We start from the raw sequence: 18164 nt of genomic DNA, 5'->3' as shown, positions 1-18164 counted from the left end.
AAGACAAACTCAAAGATTAAAGACTTTTTCTATGTAAACGAAAGGTCAAGTTTTCAAATATTGTTCATGAACATGTTTTCATCTCTTAATAATCATTTCTACTCTGCCGAGATACGCCCCCCCCAGTGGTGAAATATTAAGAAAAATAGGAGCGGAAAAAAAACAAAAGTGTTGCACTTATATTTTTGTTCAGTGGACTTTCCAAGTTCATTAGCACTTTTCAGAACACCAGGAGGTTATAAACGGGTCTCTGCCGTCACACCAGCAGTGTTTTTCACACTTTAAAGTTGAAACTTTGAGAATGAAGTATCTCCATAGTTTAAAATCTGAACTTTGAGGAGGCTAGCACGTGTTAGCATTAACCAGCAACTCTTACTTCTCCTACTGTGATCTTGGTGGACATGGTTCCAACCTCCAGCAGTCCAGTGTTCAGCAGCCACAGCCTGACGAAGGTGGTAAACAAGGAGCCTCCCGGTAACCATGGTAACTCCTCTACCTGCTGTGCTTTAGATGCCAGAGACAACTTTTTAGCCCGTCATTGTGACTCGTAGTTTTCCCAGCTGACATAAAGAGCAGCAGCGGTAACATAAAGCGGAAGAATCTTCAGACATTTAACTTTGTGTTGGTCTGAAAATGTAGGAATTCTGTATAACTTTCCTCATCCCTCCTCCCGTGTTAACGGAGCTGCGTCCGTGTGTCTGCAAGGTGGATTTTCCAGCTCATCTGATCTCAGACCCGCGTTAGAAACGCCACCGAGCAAAAACCTAATAAAATTCCCCTCACTTCATGGTTTAAGCGGTGACAGAGTTCTGGTTGATATTTTTTGTTATTATTGTTGTCCTCTTCTTCTCTGAAACCGGCCTGTGACCTTTCCGCTTTTGAGCTTTGGTTTGGGATGAATCTCCGCAGCACCGAGAGCTCACCTGACCCCCCCCCCCCCCCCCCCCCCCCCCCCCCCCCGCCATGCATAATACAACACACTTCACTTCCTTCTTGTCATCCAACACGAGCCTGTGTAAAACACATACTGTATGCACATATATCTGCATGTCTAAACCAGCTCTGTTCTACTACCTGCTTTGGTCTGACAGCACCAGCGGCGCCACCGTCCTTGACCTTCCTCTCCCGCTCCCACTGAGGTTGCGAGCGCCGCCCTGCCGCTGCGCCGCGCCTGTGCCGGCAGGCCGGGGTGCAAGGCAACAGCGTTTGGAGGGGGTTCGTCTTCAACGCTGGACCCGCGCCGCTTTTCTCCCCCCGATCTTCGCAGCACGTCCTCTGTTGCCACCAGAGGGAGGAGACCAGCACGAAGGGTCGGTGATGATCACAGAATAGATCAGTCATTGTTTGGAGATTTACTGGCTCATATTGGCTAAACATTGCCCGTCAAAAGAGGCCGTGGAATTGATTTGTTTTGCTAAATCTATAAAGTTTCATAATTAGGGCTGCCAAACTATTACAATTTTCAATCAGATTAATTGCAGGGCTGATGCGTATTCGTTTGAATTAATCCCTTTGATTAAATTAACGATGATCAAATCATTTTTGGCTGTTTCATTTAGCTGGTGCAAAAATAGTCATGACAGAAGGGGATTTACAAACTTAACTTGTTTGAGGAAATCTAGAAATCTAGAAACATAAAAATGTGTCCTTGACGATATTTATTGCTTAGATTTAAAAAAAGAAAGAAAAAAAAGATCCACTTTACAACTGTGTCAGGCGGTTAGCCAGATGTCGACTTACTGCAGCCCCGACCCTCCGTCAGGGTGGTTTGGCCCCATCGGGGCGTTGCCGCTGTACTTACAGAGGAACTAATGTTTGCTTCACGCTGAACTGGAAGTGCTTCAGTGAAAGAAAAAGGCTCTGCAGAGCTACTTGATGGAGCTTCATCGGGAGGGCCGGTGGCTCGTTCATCTTGATTGAGTTGGTTCTGCTGCCAGGCAGCATTGGAGCGCCAATCCATAAAACTTTTCCCTCGAATGAATCATGCAGATCGACTCATCTTAATTGATGTGTTGGTTCTGACAGCCCTGTTCATAATCAACATGAGCCATTCTTCCATGTCCTGTTATTCCAGTGGTGACCACAGGGGGCGCTGTAGTCTCCCCCAGTCTGTGTTGTCTGTGAGTGCGTCTCCTGACTCATGAGATGTAGGAGGTTTGGACCGGTTTTCCCTCTGATGTATACTGTCTTCAGGCTGACGTCTCGTCTCATAAACCTTCGCCGACCCCGCCTCCACGTTGCCTTCCTTGAAATAATAATTTGGCCCGTGCAGAGGGAATAATTTATCGTGAAGGGACCTCTTCAACACCTCAAAAGAACCGAGTACCCTAATAGAAAAGAGAGTGGGTCCTCTGCAGCCTTGAACACTCATCAGTGAGCAACTGACTTTATTCTGAACGCGGTTGTTGACAAATTGTAATTAAAAGATTTGTTAATGTGAAGTGATTAAAAAGACTGCAGGCATTTCACGGGGAAAATCAGCATGCAAATTGCTTCCTCTCCAACTGCTGGTGCTGCTCACTTTGGTGAATGGAAGTCTTTGCCCCACTGTTATCGTAATATTAAAGAGCTGTCACTTCTCCTGGAACGGAATGCGCAATGTGGAGAATTTGCATGTTCCAACAGCTATCTTGTTTTTGCCAGGATGAGCAATTATTGGGGAGATGCTTATTCTCCCCACAAAATGGGACGGTAATTCCCCGTCCTCCCAGAGACGGGTGCGTCCCCCTGCGTGCGCGTCGTGTCTCATTTCTCGCTCCATTTCCAGGATCTGGGATTCTTCCAGTGGGCACGAAAGGTCTTTTCTCTCCACGATTCGGTGAGAGGCTGCAGTAGATCACGGATGATTCACGTATGAGTGACGGTGACCCGCACGATCCTGCCGGAAGGCTAATGTCGCCCATCAGGATGAGTGGACTTGTTCCCTTAACAGGTTAGAGTGATAGATACATCGCCAGCTTTTACATAGCAGAGAAATCAAAACGACCCACCTTTATGCACAATGCTGAGCTCCTGTTACCGGGCAACCTTTTTCCATCTCACATCCTGATGTTTCCGTCTATCAGGAGATGCAAATTAAGCAGAAACTTGCCACCAAAGTTCCTTCGGCGTAGATCAGGAGCTGTCGAGGCACCAATCAGACTCTCCACAAGTGTCCATCTGTTCACATTTGAACAAACGCGCGTCTGGTTTGTGTTTTTATTCCACTGATGTGAGCTCATGTACAACTCGTGGTTTAGAAAAATGAAGGTGACGGCCAAGATGTTCAGGTTGGAGCCATATGGTGCTGAATTATAAGGACAAGTATAGACATAAATCCATCCTCAGGTTTCAGGCAGCGTGCCTCAGAAAGGCTGTGCCTCGTATGCAGACGGTGGCGTTCGCTGGCTCTCCTACACACGGACGCCATCTTTAAGGGGTCGTCAGCGTTCGTCTTCCCTCGTTTGTTCACCAGAGTTTGGCTGACGGACTTGGTGGATCGTGTTGAGAGGAAGATTAGATAAATAACAGCAATCTGCTCTAATTCTGCATTTATAATGAATTACAGAGAGCAGAATCTATGGCGTTCTAATGGCTTCGGGTGGTTTTTAACCTCAGTCGAGTGCTTCTGTAGCTGATGGGAGAATTATTAATGACTCCTCTTGACAGATTTGATGCCCCTCATCGGCTCTCAATGCGTTTGACTCCAAACGTTTTTGTTTTCCTGCCACGGAGGATGAAGCCCGGAGAATAATTTGCCCTAATTTAACCGGAAACTTTCATTAATTTTTCTCTTTGAGATCTCAGTGTTCAGTCAAAGTAAGAAGATGACAGCAAATCTACCCAAAGCCTGTTGTGAGCATCCTTTTGACTGGCATCTAACGATCCGTCAGCTAATAATCCCTCCTGACAGGGAAGAGGCGCCGTGCATTTGCTCTTTAGTTGCCTTTGAGGTGCACCACTTGGCCTTGAGTTTGGCAACAGTGATCTGAAGCAACAATGTGAGGGTTTGACCCAAAAGTCACTTTATTTGTTTCACGTGTGAATATTTTGATGGCGAGGTGAATAGTCAGGTGGCACAAAATGAACGTGTGTTTAAACGAATGTGAAAGAACAGAAGAGGGGGAAGGAATGATGTCAAACAGGGTGAATCCTCTCTAAATGAGTGGTTAGATGCAGCAGGCACATTTGCATGCTGGTTACATTTCTTATGCAGGTGGAGTTTGTCAAAAAACTTCCGAAATCCGAGTTTAGATTTCTGATTCCTGTGAATTGACAGGCAGACAGGACAGCTGGTGGCAGCAAAGAGTGCCTTGTCATTCTTTTCTAAAATGATCCCAACAAACCCGTCCTTGTGTTTCCTTTACCTCGGCAGCACTGAGTGAGGGATTTTGTACATTTACTGACTGTTCTGCTTTATGTCACTGAACCACCTTCCTGTACAAGCCTCCCAAATCCCAGAACAATAAGGTCTTAACAATAAGGTCTCACTTAATTTATAGTCAGCTTTTGTTGCTCTACAGATGCAGAATTCCACCATATCCCATAAAATAGGAAGATGGGACAGTCATGATGGAGTGGAATGAGGAGGAACACACTCTTACTATCACAGTGATGCCATTAAAGACTCCAGTCTGTTCTTTTTGTGGTCGTTAGCTTTTAGCAATTAGCATTTTTCCAATCACAGACTCAAATATTGACAATCCATTTGGGTTATAACAAGTATGCTAGTAGTTTTGCCTCATGACTGACATTAGAGGTTGAAATGAGGATAAAGGTCAGAATGGACGGGGAAAAAGATCAAGGCTGAGGCTTCAGGGTGAAACGGACGTTTTATATGGTTATTAAAGTAATCCAATTTCATTTTATCTCATTTTTCATCATTCATCATCGTTTCATCATTTCACTTTTTAAAAAAAATGACTTTCTTATCCTTAGTTGGAAGAAGAAAATGTACTGAAGGAATTTAAAAATCTAATAAAAGTTTAACTGGGACAATCAAACCTATCTCCAGCACATCTGTGCAGACGTCTGCAACCTCAAATAGACCTTTAGATACGTGAGGACCAGTCAAATGTCCCCACAAATGTCCTCATTTCACTTTAAAATGATGTCCTGGTCTTCAGAATGTAGCATGGACACACACACACACACACACACACGCACACACACACACACACACACCGATTAATTGAATGTCTAAGCCTGTAACCCTAAAATAGGCAGAGACAGCGGTGCGCAGGTGTAGCACATTAGCATTGGTGCAGGTAACCAGCCCTCAGGTGAACAGGCAGTAGTAATCAACCCACTCTGAAAGGAGAAATAGGAGAGCTGGAAATGGACCCAGATTCTTAAGAACACTGCAGAATCTGTGTGAGCACAGCCTCACACACCCGTGGTGCCGCGGCAGCAGCCCCAACCTGCTGAGGCCACACACACAGTTCAGCACGTTTGATCCACAGGTGTGAACACAACTGTGCTGCTGCCAGACCCGTGAGGAGAGCTGTGGGTTTAAGGTCCACGTCTGAACCGACCCGGAGCTCCATGGAACAACAGAGATCAGGCACGCTGCTAAAAAACTGTTCAATCCTTTAAAGGTTGAACGCTTGAAAATGCACCTGTGTGTGTATCCGTGCTCCTCCCCAGGAATGTTTTCTTTAATGGATCTGACTGAAGCTTTCTAAAGATAATTGTGTCCCTGGCGCCAGCAGACTGTGGGCAGTCCCGCCGGCCTCTGATTGTCCTCCCATCTTGTTTGGCCTCACGGTTCCTCACAGCTCCAGATAACGACAGCGAGTCTCTGATTCAGTCTGATGACAAGTGAGCATGGAAAACCTGCCTCATATTAGCGGCTCGGAAATGCTTGAAATGGCTCGTTTCGTTCCATCTCATCATCGGTTTTGAACTTCGTCTCAACTTGTCGCTTCATTGAGAATTCCGATTTATAGAAATCTCCCGGAATAAGTCTCTTTATTCTCCATTCTCACCAATAGACGGCGCCGATTCCTGTTTTGTTTGTCAGCTGTTACTGGCCCTCGCCCTCGCCATTTGTTGTCCTCAACAGAGAGAAAGACTTCTATTTCTGGTCTGTTCCTATTAGTTTTCACAGAGAACAGACTGATAAACTCTTTACACCGCTTGTGGAGTCGTGTCTGACTTTTTTTCCCAGCAGTGATCCGACAGGAAGGAGATCACCCCGGATGATGATTTCACGCTGTCATTTCTCTCCCCGTGGAGATAAGGAAGCCCGATGACTGCGCCGAGCCAAACTTGGGATCGGTGGGTTTGAAACGAGGCGTCCTTTGTCGAGGTGGTGACGAGTCTTTGACATCGATGACAGCTGACTGACAGCAAAGGGAGGACACTTTTAGAGCCCGACTGCTTCCGTTGGAGCGGCTGTAGGAGGAGGTGGAGGAGGCTAATCCAGCGGTTGATGCCGCCCCGCCAGCACAAGCCGGCGGAGGATGGGAGCCTTTACTCGGTTTGTTCATTTTTCACGCATTTTTGTTTGGGGAATTCCATCATAGATAAAAGGCAAATATAATTACGTGGTCTTTATATCTGAGCCTATTCAAGGTTAGCGTTGGAGTAACATAATTGCTAACAGGATGTTTTCTATTGAAAACTGATGGGATTTACCACTTCATTAGTGAGGGGGGGGGGGTCCTGAGGTCTGATCCGCACCGAGCAGCTCGGCTGTACATAAACATCCATCCTCTGCAGCATCTTGTGGCGCTGCCAGGATGATCACAGGTATCGTGTAAAAGAGCTGGTAGCAGCAGCAGCGCCTCAGCAAACACGCTGGTTTTGACTTTAGGTGCAAGGATATATTCCTCCTGACGGTAAGTTCACAGACGGACGCATTTGGCAGAGCTTCCAAACGCACCACGGACGTGACCGAGCCTCCCCGCTGCTTCCGTTCCACCATCTCTTCCTGTCATACATGTTGTTATGTCTTGTCTCCATTATCTGTGTGTCATATTCTATTGCTAAAATCCCCCACCACCATCTGACTGTAGCATTGGCAGGACCTTATCTACGCTGCGCTACAGCTACGCTACAAGTTACCAAAGCTGCCACAGACCCTGGCGGAGGGAAGCAACTATTAGCAACCGTAGCAATAAATGGCCTGTTGGGAGGAGTGGAGGGAGACAGAATTGCTGGCCATGGGTTTAAATACAGTACTTGATAATCAAATTAGGTTTCCCAGAGTGCCATGGAAAACCTGCTCTGGGCTGATAAGATAAAGAACAAAGAGGGAATAAAATAAAAAATAAAGGAAAAAGATAAAAGCCCAAACAAGGTGAATAAAGGGGAAATGAACCTGTAACAATTCAGAAATTAGCTTTCTGTTGTAGCTTCAGTTTTTGTTCCGCTTTCTCTTTTCTCCCTATCAGCGTGTCTGTAAAAATCACACATTCTTTGTCTACAAAGGGCTTTAACAGTGAACACGTGGGGATTTGACTGTACCAATCTACCACCAGGGCACCGCTGAAGGGAAAGCTGCCATTGGCAAATTGAATGTGACTTTAAGTGTTTCCCGACAAAAGAACCCATCGTGAATGCAGCTCACGGAAATCTGTCTCATCTGCAGTTTGGGAAATGTTTAACCAGTTCTCTCCGCCCTGAACCAGTGGAATGATGGGATATAAGAGATCCAGAGCAGCGTAATGTGTCCTTTCAGTGACACCGTGCTCACGGCTTCTTTAATATTCAGACATTAGTGTTGTTTCAGACAGGTAAACGGGTAAACAAGGGCCTCGTGGAAGAGAAAACCTGTTCACCCTTCTTTCTGAATCATAGGAGTTGTTTGTAAAAGATTCTGGAGGAGTTAAAGAGACGGGCCCGTGGCCCAGGAGAGGGGGAGGGGGCTGGAGGAGGGCAACAGACCCGTCACATGACTGAGCAGGCCACTCGTGTGCACGGTTCTGCCTGAACTGTTGCACACGGGCTCAGGAGGGTGGCACGAGGGCCTGATTCAAGGGGCCCCCGTGCACACCGCTCACCCCCGTGCACACCGCTCACCCCCGTGCACACCGCTCACCCCCGTGCAGCGCGGAGCGGCAGTTGAGAGCAGAACTGGCAGATTCACAAGTGGCACCCGGGTCAGATGACGGCAGGTTCCCGCTGATCACATGTGACGGATGTTAGTGAGTCCAGGGAAGTTGGCGAGAACCTTCTGCTGCCCACAAGAACCTCCTGCATCCCGTTAGGATGAGCTGGTGGAGCTGGAGCGTCCTGGTGCGGCAGGTACTGGTGTCTGTTTACTGTGTGCACTTTCTGACTTCTGGCTGACCTTCCACATGAACAGAAGACATGCGCTGCTTGACAGCTGCATGGAGATTCTCCAAAACGCTTCTTTTTTTTGGTATTTTTCAGCATCGCCTCCCTTTTCTCTGGAATTTTCCCTGTGATATTCAGCTACAGGGCTGCAGGCGCTGCAGCTCCAGCCATCTGGTCAGCCTGTCTGCTCTTCCACGCTGCTGTCACTCACTCCTACCCCCTCAAGTGTCGCTCAGCAGCCTGGTGGGCGCTGTGGTTGCGGAGCAGCACGCGAACATTAGCATCACAAACTCCAATTACTGGGGTTAACAGTTGACAGTCCTTCCGGGTTTCTCCCTTGAGCTTTGAGTCGGACCTGCTCAGTGTAAAGTGACGTCGCTGTGGACGCTCCCAGATAGGGACCAGGCTGTATTCCCTCACCGGTGGGGGGTTTTCAAGAGATGGGACACAGCTGAATAAAGCATCCCTCAACCACAGAGGTGTAGCAAATAGTTAGAGTTCATTATGTGTGGTTACCTGCCTTGCTCATGAGCCACTAAGCTCGACCAAACTCAGCCCAGAGACATCCAAACATGGACAGGGAGCTGGCCTCTGGGATCTGTGCACGCGCTCGATGCCGGAGGGTCCCAGCGAGAGATGCTGGTAAGCAAACAAATTTATGACATTTAAACGCATCATCACTGCCGTTGATTTAGCCGTGGCTGCTACCGCGCCAGCTAACGTCTTCTTGGACGGCGTTAAAGGTCAGCCGGCTCGACGCCACCCAGAATCCGACTCAGTCGCGCTAGTTTAGATGTGCATGTAGACGCGACTTAGCATGAAGCTGCGTTCATCTTTTGTTTATAGAAAATTTACTGATGTGTAATAAACCAAATACTGTACAAGGATTTGTAATTCCAAGGGTTATCTAACACGCTCAGGGTGCTGGAGGTAGCCCGCTATGCTAGTGACAGTAAAACCTGCTGAGGTGAGGAGTTCAGTTGATGTTGTATGGAGAAAAACAAACGACTTTTTTCACAGCGTCCCGCTCTTATCGTGCATATGCACGCTGAGCGCACGAGCAGTCACAGCAAACCCTCTCCAGGAGGCAGCTCTGCAAACACCACCATCTCGTTCATCTCTGCTCTTTATCTCCTCGTTTCTCGCCTCCTGATTTTGCTCTTCGATTTCATCTTCTTGACCGAGCTTCCTCGTTCTCTCCTCTATCGCTTCCATTACCAGGTCTTTCTCTTTTTAGGAAACTAACTTCCAGTTCAGAAAGCAGAGGGAGGTTTTTTTCCGGTTTTTGCAGGATGTTGGCTGAGGTGTGTGCAAAGTGTGCTGAAGAGGAGGAAAGGAGACAAAGAGGACACTGCCAACCACAAAAGTGTGTATCCTCCGCGTGAAAGGATGCATGTGTGTTTGGGTGGCTCCATCTGTGTGCCGTTCCCTGTTTCTGTTTCCTCCATCTGTTCCTTCAGCCTTGACGTCCAAACCCTCCTCTAATGTGCTGTCCAATAAGCCAATGATTATCATATCGCCGCATTATTAGCTGCCGTCGCTGCCTGGCCCAGGATCAGTAATTGCTGTCCATGCAGGGGAAATAGGAAAGGAAATTACAGCTGCCTATGCAAAGAGATTGTTTCCTTGTTAGTCCTAAGGGACGGCGATGACCCTCCGTGTGCGTATCCATGCAGTCGTTGGGAACTTGAGAGCGCTCATATTTGTGTTTATAATAGATTATGCAAATGAACGTGGTTCGAATATGTGGCGGTGCTAAGCAGGACGTTTGGACAAGGGCAGAGCTGGTGCTTAGGTGTCTCCAGCCATCTGTGGGGGACGTGTTGTGTTTGTCCCAAATATCTGGAGTGGGTCAAAAACCTGCTTCAGGTGGTGCAGAGAGCTCCGAATCCATTCTTTTATTCTATTTTGACATTTGGTATTCTAGGCGGACATACAGCATGTTGATTTTTTGTTATTGTTCCATAATAACTCCTTCATGTTATGGTGAGGGGCTCACAGAGAAAATTATGCAGGAATGACTCAAAGTGGGGCCGATTTGAACTTTAGTTGAACCTGTAGAGAATTTCCATCCTGAGCTCATTACCAGTAGCTGATTTTACACAGGGGTATCCAACCAGCGGGCAAGGTTTCCTGGCCGAAATAGCAGAACGGCGAGGGAAAATAAGTACCCAGGCCTCACTCGAGAATGGGCGAGTGCAATTTAATCTTGGCAAAAGAATTGTTGATGTATAGAGACGTGGCCGGTCCTGGAATTTATATCAAATAAGAAGAAAAGAGCTGGAAATGTGCAGAGTTCAAAAAGAAAACCAAGAAACAAAACCTCTGTCCGTCCATACAACCTTCACATATTCCTGATCCGCGCCGCAGTGCCGAAGTCTATCACACACACACACACACACACACACACACACACACACACACACACACACACACACACACACACACACACACACACATACCTAGAGGCAATTTCGAGTCTCTAATCATCCTAATGTTGGGGTTAATGGTTTTGGACTGTAGGAGGAAACTGGAGCGTCCAGAGAAATCCCACACATGCATGAGGAGAGTGCGGAAACTCCAGATAGAAAGAGATGAGCCTGACTTTAAACCCACAACCTCTTTTCCAGGCTAATCATCATAGCTTAATCAGACCAGCTAATCAGACCAGCTACAGTCACCTCCAATACATTTGCACATTGAACAAATACAGTCGTAGGTCTACATCCAGGAGTCCCAGAAGTTCTGAATATAATCAAAACATTCACTTTGTAGATTATAGATGATTGCAGCTGCAGTAAAAAAAACGGTCATTTCAGATCTACATCGCCCCCTAGCGGCCACCGCGGGCTCTCGAACATACTTGGCCAGTGAAACAGGTTTTCAGTCTTTACAGTTTACCACCAAATGCCACGAAACGCAGCTTCCACGACGCAGATTCCCCGACTCCGTGCACCTTTGCTGGAGTTGCACATAAGAATATCTAAAACCTAAAAGTGTTTAACAAAAAACGTAATTTCAACATTCCACCACTGAACATCAGCATTTCATTTTCTGAGCCTGAATTAGAGACAGAACCACAATTATCCTGTACCGTTGCAAAGCTTGACGCGGCGCTGCTGCGGGGGAAGACGCAGCTGTTTTATACACATCCCTGCACGCCGCCACAACATAGGCAGCACACAGCAGCTAATCTAATATAGCGTTGCTATTAGAGTTGCTACACTGTTTTCCCCCCTTCAGCTAAGGCAATCTGCAACAGAGGCGATATTGTCTCCTTCTTCCCACCAAAGCAATTTCATTTGACTTAAAACCTACTTCTGACTGAATTATGGCAACTAGTAAAACAAGGAATTTGAAATATACCGTCCTGCCATTGAATCGATGACTCCTGATTGAAAGTAATATCGCCTGGCTGGAAGTGATCTGCAGTGAAACCGCTCGCACAGAAAATGAGATTCAGCCGCTCTCCACATTTTTTTGTCCACAGAGAGGAAATTTTAATAGCCTGCCTTTGGATTTGAAGTTGCCATTGGAAGTGCAAAAATACAGTAAATGAGTGAAACCATTTGGAGCTTATTAAGGTGTTAAATTGACAGAAACAAAACCTTCAGAATCAAAAGCTGCTTATCAAGCAGAAAGGACCTTGTTCAGCCTGTTCGTCAGTCATTAACCCAACATTACTGCAATTTAGGCCCACAGATCAGATAAGATAAATGATTTGTATTGATCTTACACAACTGTTCTTATCTGGACTCTTTGGCAATACAAACACAACCCAAATAAAGGCTAATTAGCATGCTATGCTACCGTCATGTAGGATCATTTCTGCCTGAGTTGATCATAATTCCATTTCAAACTCTTAATTAAGATCATTAACTGACACTGGTGGAAATGCCACACATACAAAGTGACATTTTTAATTTGCAAATTTAAAATTGGCCCGCCTCAAAGTTCACTATCAGTTCGGCTTTCATATTCGTCTCATTTCCATTCTGAGCTCTCTGATGTGTTTTATCTCTCATTTTACATTTGTCACCCTTGGAAATAAGCATAAATGTTATTTTGGTAACCAGTCATTTATCAGCCCACTCAGCGATGCAGCCCAATTACGATGTCAAGGTAACGAACCCAGCGAACCCGTGGCTCAGCCCAACAAAAGGTTTCCTTTATGAATACACAGTTATTCCAAGATAACGGCCGACTTCACATTACAGACGTGGCTTCATCTGCTGGGACAATAAAGTCTGTCGGCTCAATAACTGCACACGAAGATGATGACATCACTTCCTGCTCCGCCTGTAAACATCACAACAAAAGACACCCACACCCACCCACACACACCCACTCACACACACACACCCACCCACCTACCCACCCACACACACACACACACACACACACACACACACACACTTTGGGAGCCATTTATAGGCTGATAACTTTTTGCTCTCACACTTTCTGGCTCTACTGGTGACAGATGGGCCGAGGCCTGTTCTTCTCTTTAAGAACTGTGTGTGATTGGTGGGTTCTTGTCAGGGGAATCGAGACATTCTGTGTTGAAGTACTGGAACATAGAATTGTGACTGGATTTGTGCTACTAACACTGGAAAAAATAGAAAAGACTTCCAGATTCTTTTGAGGATTAGGGCACGGCCCAGTTTGCTCCAGTTTCCCTTTGTAAGAGCGGCTGCCAAAATGCAGGATGGACATTTTAAGGCGCCCTAAATTCATTTTAATTTTGTAGACAAGTGCGCAGAACAGCTCAGCTCTGATACAGAAACGTGTATTTCCATGAACTCCTGGTGGAGGTTTGTTCTCTGGCTGCTTTTCTAGCAGTGTTGAGATGAAAGAAAGAGTGTAATTGTGAACTAGTGACCTTTTATCCCTTTATGCCTGCCAGTCTGACTGCAGGGCCTAGCTTACCCTTTTGTCACGTCTTACTTTCTGTCACCCTCTCAAGGAGCTTTGACGGTTGATTGATGGGGGGGATCGAAGGCACCAGTAGCGTTCTTGTCCTGTTGGTTCATGCTGACCCAGTTGACCTCTACTTCCACCCTCTATCTCTTCATCTGGCCCCTCCTATCATCGAGTTCTCTGGGTTGGTTCCACAGCTTCGAGCTCCCCCACCCCTCCACCTGAAGCACCGTCACATTGAATCCGTAATGTTGATGTGGCGATGATTTTCACTAAAGAATTGTTGGTAAAATCTGCTTTAATAGCACCACCATGACACCATGAGAACTTTCATCCACACATAAACTGAATCAATCTCGCTCAAACCACAAAAAAAGCTGACTGAACGCGCAGGAAAACTACTAGTGTCAACCACGGAGCCACGGTGCAGGTGAAGGTACTGTAACCGTCTCCTAGGTGAGTTCAATAAACTAGTTATTTGTAGATGATGAGCAGGTGAACCACAACGCTGGCCAACCCTGCACATGCCGGTAAAACACATACGCTGGGCTTTATCGCTCCTTTTGATGCACTTTAGTGGCCTTGACTAGTGAGATTTTCTTGATTTTAGTGTAATAATTAATGCAATAAGATTCATATCATATATTACAACAAATTAATACTGTATTCTGGGCCTGTTTCAATCTACATGACGAAATTAAATGGAACAAGTTTGACTTTCACACACCGTCATCTGGGCTTCTTTTTTTTGTTGTTTAGCTTTTGTCATTGATTCTCGAAACGTCCGTAAAAAGTCGTATCGATCTCCAGAGTTGAAGCCACTCTTTTTTGCCGTCTCTCTCTCTTCCTTTGCCAGGCTTTCAGAGCCGTCTGGTGGGAGGCTGGAGTGCTCTTTGGTGGCGCCTCATTTCCATTTTGATTTGTCTTTGCGTTAGTAGTTCATCATCCGCCTCCTTGCTGCCTCGCCGCCCCCTCGACCCCCCTCTCTCGCCACCCCTGCCTTTCATCTCGCCCCCTCCTCATCCTGTCCTCGCCTCTTGTTTGTCTATTGGCTTGTTTGTTCAGGCGGTGGCGGGCCCATTAAGGACGCCGCGCCAGATCTGGTCTCTGTGAGGATTAGAGAACATGGCATCGACGTCGATGAGGACAAATGAACAGGTGAGCCGGCAGCCCCCCCAGCCTCTGTGAAACATGATATTCTGGGGTTCTCATCCTCCCTGCGACTCAGAAATGATCGCACCATCCGCAGCACAACCTTCCCTGCAACTGAGGCGTCGTGCCGTCGTCCACCCGGCGACAACACTCGGCCGGCACGTCTGATTCAAAAGTCACTGTTTGAATCGCCCTTATAAAGAGGTGTTTCCCTTTCCACAGGTCCACTCATGTCCGGGAGCAGCCGGGGGACCTGGGAAACCACAGAAACGTCTGCGCCTCGCTGGTGGACCAGAGCCGATTTCAAACTGGCGGGTTTGAGCCTGGGCGAGTTGCTCCCAGTTATCCAGTGATTTCAGGGGCAGTCGCAGCTCGGTAAAAGAGTACCTGGTGCAGGTGCCGACTGGAAAACCCTGAAAATCAAGTAGATGGTTTAAGAAGAACCAATCGAGTGGAAAAGGCCCAAAAGTGAACATATGATCCCATTTAAGAGCTGAAGGAAACGTGTTAATCCAACTAAACTGCTGTGGTTGCGTTCATGAGCACGACTGGAGAGTTGTCATTTCAGAAGATGGTCGGAGACGCATTTGGACCAGGACCGGAAGCGTCCAGCTGAACGCCGACGACGGCTTCTGTGGTGGAAACATGTGGAAGATGAAGGAGAAAAACATGATACTAGAAAATAAACAAAATCACAGAGCAGCTCTTCAACATCTGCTCAACAAACCAGTCATATCTAGAATCGCTCCCACAAATGTAAGCAGCACGCTGGGCGAGAGGTCGGCGCTTTTACTAAAAGCCCATAAGCGATCACGGAGTGTGGACCAACAGTGACGCTCACCTGCTGCATTCCCACTTCTATTCCCTGATTTCATTTCAAGTCGGGAAATAAAATTGAAGACCAAGTGAGCAGCCCATGAACTTCAGAGCTCATTGGAGCGAACAAGCGCGAGAAAGGATTCAGTGCATCAGTCATGTGTGTCCTGGAGATGGAGCCCCGCACGCCTGGGAGTAGCTCACATTTTCTCAAATGCATAGAAGGGTCAGGGTCCAGAGACGGGATTGAAACCATCCTTCCGTCGTTGCGTATTTTTCTCTCCATATATCCCTGTCCTCTTAGTGCCCCCTGCCGCGCTCTGCCTCTTTATCTTTCTCTCGCCTCATGATAGGTCAGAGGTCAGCTGAGATCCGAGGACATCACACACGCCACTGCAAGGCACCGTTCTCTCTCTGCCGCTGTCAAATATTTTCTTCCCGGGGGTGCCGATGATTCCGAAAATGAAGGATCAAGATCATTAGTATTGTTACTGATTCAATCATTTTCTCTTCAAGCCCGTGCGTTTAAAGCCTCTAAGGGGTTTTGGGGTCGTTCGGTGGACCTGGAGCACCTGGAGAAACCTGGCAGTAACTGGGAGAACATCCAGAAACGCCCTTGAGCCACATTGGTGATCGTGGATTTCCTCAAAAATCTATTGACTAATTCAAGTCTGTACACAAAACGTTCATTATTGTGATCTCTGACGAGGGCTGTGTGTGTGTGTGTGTGTGTGTGTGTGTATGTGTGTGTGTGTGTGTGTGTGTGTGTGTGTGTGTGTGTGTGGAGGAGCACAGAAGCACAATAAATGGAAGGCTGCAAAGTGTCTGGAAAAGAATCTGTTCGTGACTTATTTGTTCCAACAAAGGCTCTGAAAACATTAGCTGCAGTGGCGATAAATCATTAAAGATACTCAACGTGGCCTCTCCTCTTCAGAGAGAACAAGCCTTCTTAGCACAAACTGTTTCAATGAAAAGGTGCGTGTGTGTGTGTGTGTGTGTGTGTGTGTGTGTGTGTGTGTGTGTGTGTGTGTGTGTGTGTAGAGAACTATGAGGGAACGAGGGAGCCAAATAAAAATGTGATCCAGTAACCAAAGGCAGATGCTAGCTTGATTAAAAAGTTGTTTGGGTTGCAGGAGGACCATCGCGGAGACATCCATAACCGGAGAACACCAAGACATCGCTCACGCTGCTGCTGCAAAGCACGGAAGGAACAAACATTCCATTCTAGGGCCGAGAAAAATGGATCCCGAAGAGTCCTACGTTAAACTGTCAGGCGCTAACTCTGCAGGCATGATTGTTTCACAACTGGGTCATGAATCCTCACAGATTTAAAGACAGTTATTAAATCTGTGTTTCGGCAGAAGTTCGTGGAGGCGTGAAACTTTAACTCTTGAACTCTTTGTATTCCTCCGCTCCAGAGTGATCTTCAACCGCAATCTGACTTTGTAATTTAGAACAAGAATCAAGACGCTGCGGGGGCGGTAAGAAAGAGAGAAGAGACGGAGGAAGAGTCGCGGATGAAAAAAAAGGAAAAACAAAGGCGGAAACAGCGAGGAGAGGGAGATCAGGAGATGTGAAAGAGGGAGAGAAAGGGGAAACCAGACGCTGATGGACACAGACGGGAGGCAGGGCTACCGGGAGACGGAGAGGCCGCATGTCAATATGATGTCTTCATCGTCCTGCTAACGCCGTGACAGGCGTTTGGCAGCAGGTGACCAGAGCGGGCGGGCGAGCAGGGGCAGGTGAAAAACCTCACACAGGCAGGAATCAATCCATCCGCCTGAGCCTCATCGTCACCTCCGATACTCGGAGCGCCGCCTCACTCCAGCCGACCCCTCCCGTCTCCTGCGCTTCCATTCACTCTCTCTCTGAAGACCGAACTTTAAAAACATCCTCCAGAGTCACCACTAGCTTGAATAGCATGATTAGCATGCTACGCCAGCTGGTCCCTCTGCGTTCAGCCGAATTCCCATTAGCGGCCACTCTATGATGAGGCATTTTCATTTCTGCTCGTTTGGGCCCATTATCCCCCAGCTCGTCTAACACAGGAGTCCCGCCTCTGTCCTGAAACAAAATCAAACCGCATTTAGGTACGAACCGCGCAGCTGAGGGTGATTTAACCATTGGTAGCAAAACGCCTAGCACGAGGTGAGGCTACCGCAGTGGAAAGCGTCTGTGTGACAGGCGTTTCCTGCAAAGATGCTGTTTAATAAGACAACTATGTGCTTTAAGGAGTATTTTTTGGCATTTATCTCTTCTTAATGTCATCAGGACTCCGAGTCGGAGGTCATCCCAGGTGAGCGTACTGTCCTTTAGCCCGCACGGATTCTGAGATAGCTACCTGTTAACATTTTACACCTGGAGGCCAAAGAAGCAGCGCGTGTTGATAAATCTCAAAAAGTGCAACTTGTTTTGTTGCTCTTTTATTAGACAAGCACCCAGGTGAGTTTTTAAAAAAGGAAACCACGTCGGCGAGCTGGACACGCCGCTGCACCACCTGAGGGCATTTATCTTTTAGTAGCGTTCGGTTTACTGACAGATGAGCCACACACCTCGAGCAACGATTAAGTATCTTGTCAGCCGGTGAGCTCGGGGGACCTCAGGGGGCAGCCAGCCATAAATGGACGACTGAAATTGCGCTGACCGTTGTTCTCCAAATAGGCCTGCCACGATAGGTAAACACAGAGGGAGCCACATGCACAGCCCTGAAAGTCAATTCAGTCCCTGCTAGCATCAAACGGCTTTAGCATAGCGTGTCAATTCAATGGTGTGGAATCACCAATCCTCAAACGACCGATTTAGGAACATCGATGGGAACATTCTTAGAACGAGAACACCGCGTGGTGGCAGAGGTGACAGCGGCTACAAACCTCGGGTATCACTCAAAATGCCATTGACACCAAACGTGGGGAATATTTCCTGAGCCAGCGCTAATATTAGCGCCCTTGCTGAGTGATGCAGATGCCCTGAAGGGAGTGTAACTTCTCACTCTCCGAAAAAGATACCGCGCGCGTGAA

General features: G+C 47.2%; 2 long non-coding RNA genes across 3 annotated transcripts; both read left to right on the top strand.

Annotated features, from left to right (window-relative positions):
* The first annotated feature begins 5371 nt into the window (after positions 1–5371).
* LOC105417958 (uncharacterized) lies at positions 5372–7526 on the top strand. 2 transcript variants are annotated; one of them, XR_003886360.1, is made up of 4 exons: positions 5377–5799; positions 5973–6064; positions 6152–6460; positions 7414–7526. It is a non-coding gene; the product is annotated as an uncharacterized lncRNA (long non-coding RNA). The 2 variants fall into 2 exon arrangements; XR_965401.2 differs by lacking the exon at positions 7414–7526 and having other exon boundaries at positions 5372–5799; positions 6152–7337.
* A 367-nt stretch (positions 7527–7893) lies between these two features.
* Positions 7894–16094, top strand: LOC115247307 (uncharacterized). The gene is made up of 4 exons (XR_003886361.1): positions 7894–8229; positions 8359–8904; positions 14245–14337; positions 14554–16094. It is a non-coding gene; the product is annotated as an uncharacterized lncRNA (long non-coding RNA).
* The last annotated feature ends 2070 nt before the right edge of the window (positions 16095–18164 follow it).

This window comes from Takifugu rubripes, chromosome 20, assembly GCF_901000725.2.
Source record: "Takifugu rubripes chromosome 20, fTakRub1.2, whole genome shotgun sequence".
Classification (NCBI taxonomy): domain Eukaryota; kingdom Metazoa; phylum Chordata; class Actinopteri; order Tetraodontiformes; family Tetraodontidae; genus Takifugu; species Takifugu rubripes.
This window is presented reverse-complemented; position numbering and strand designations above follow the sequence as displayed.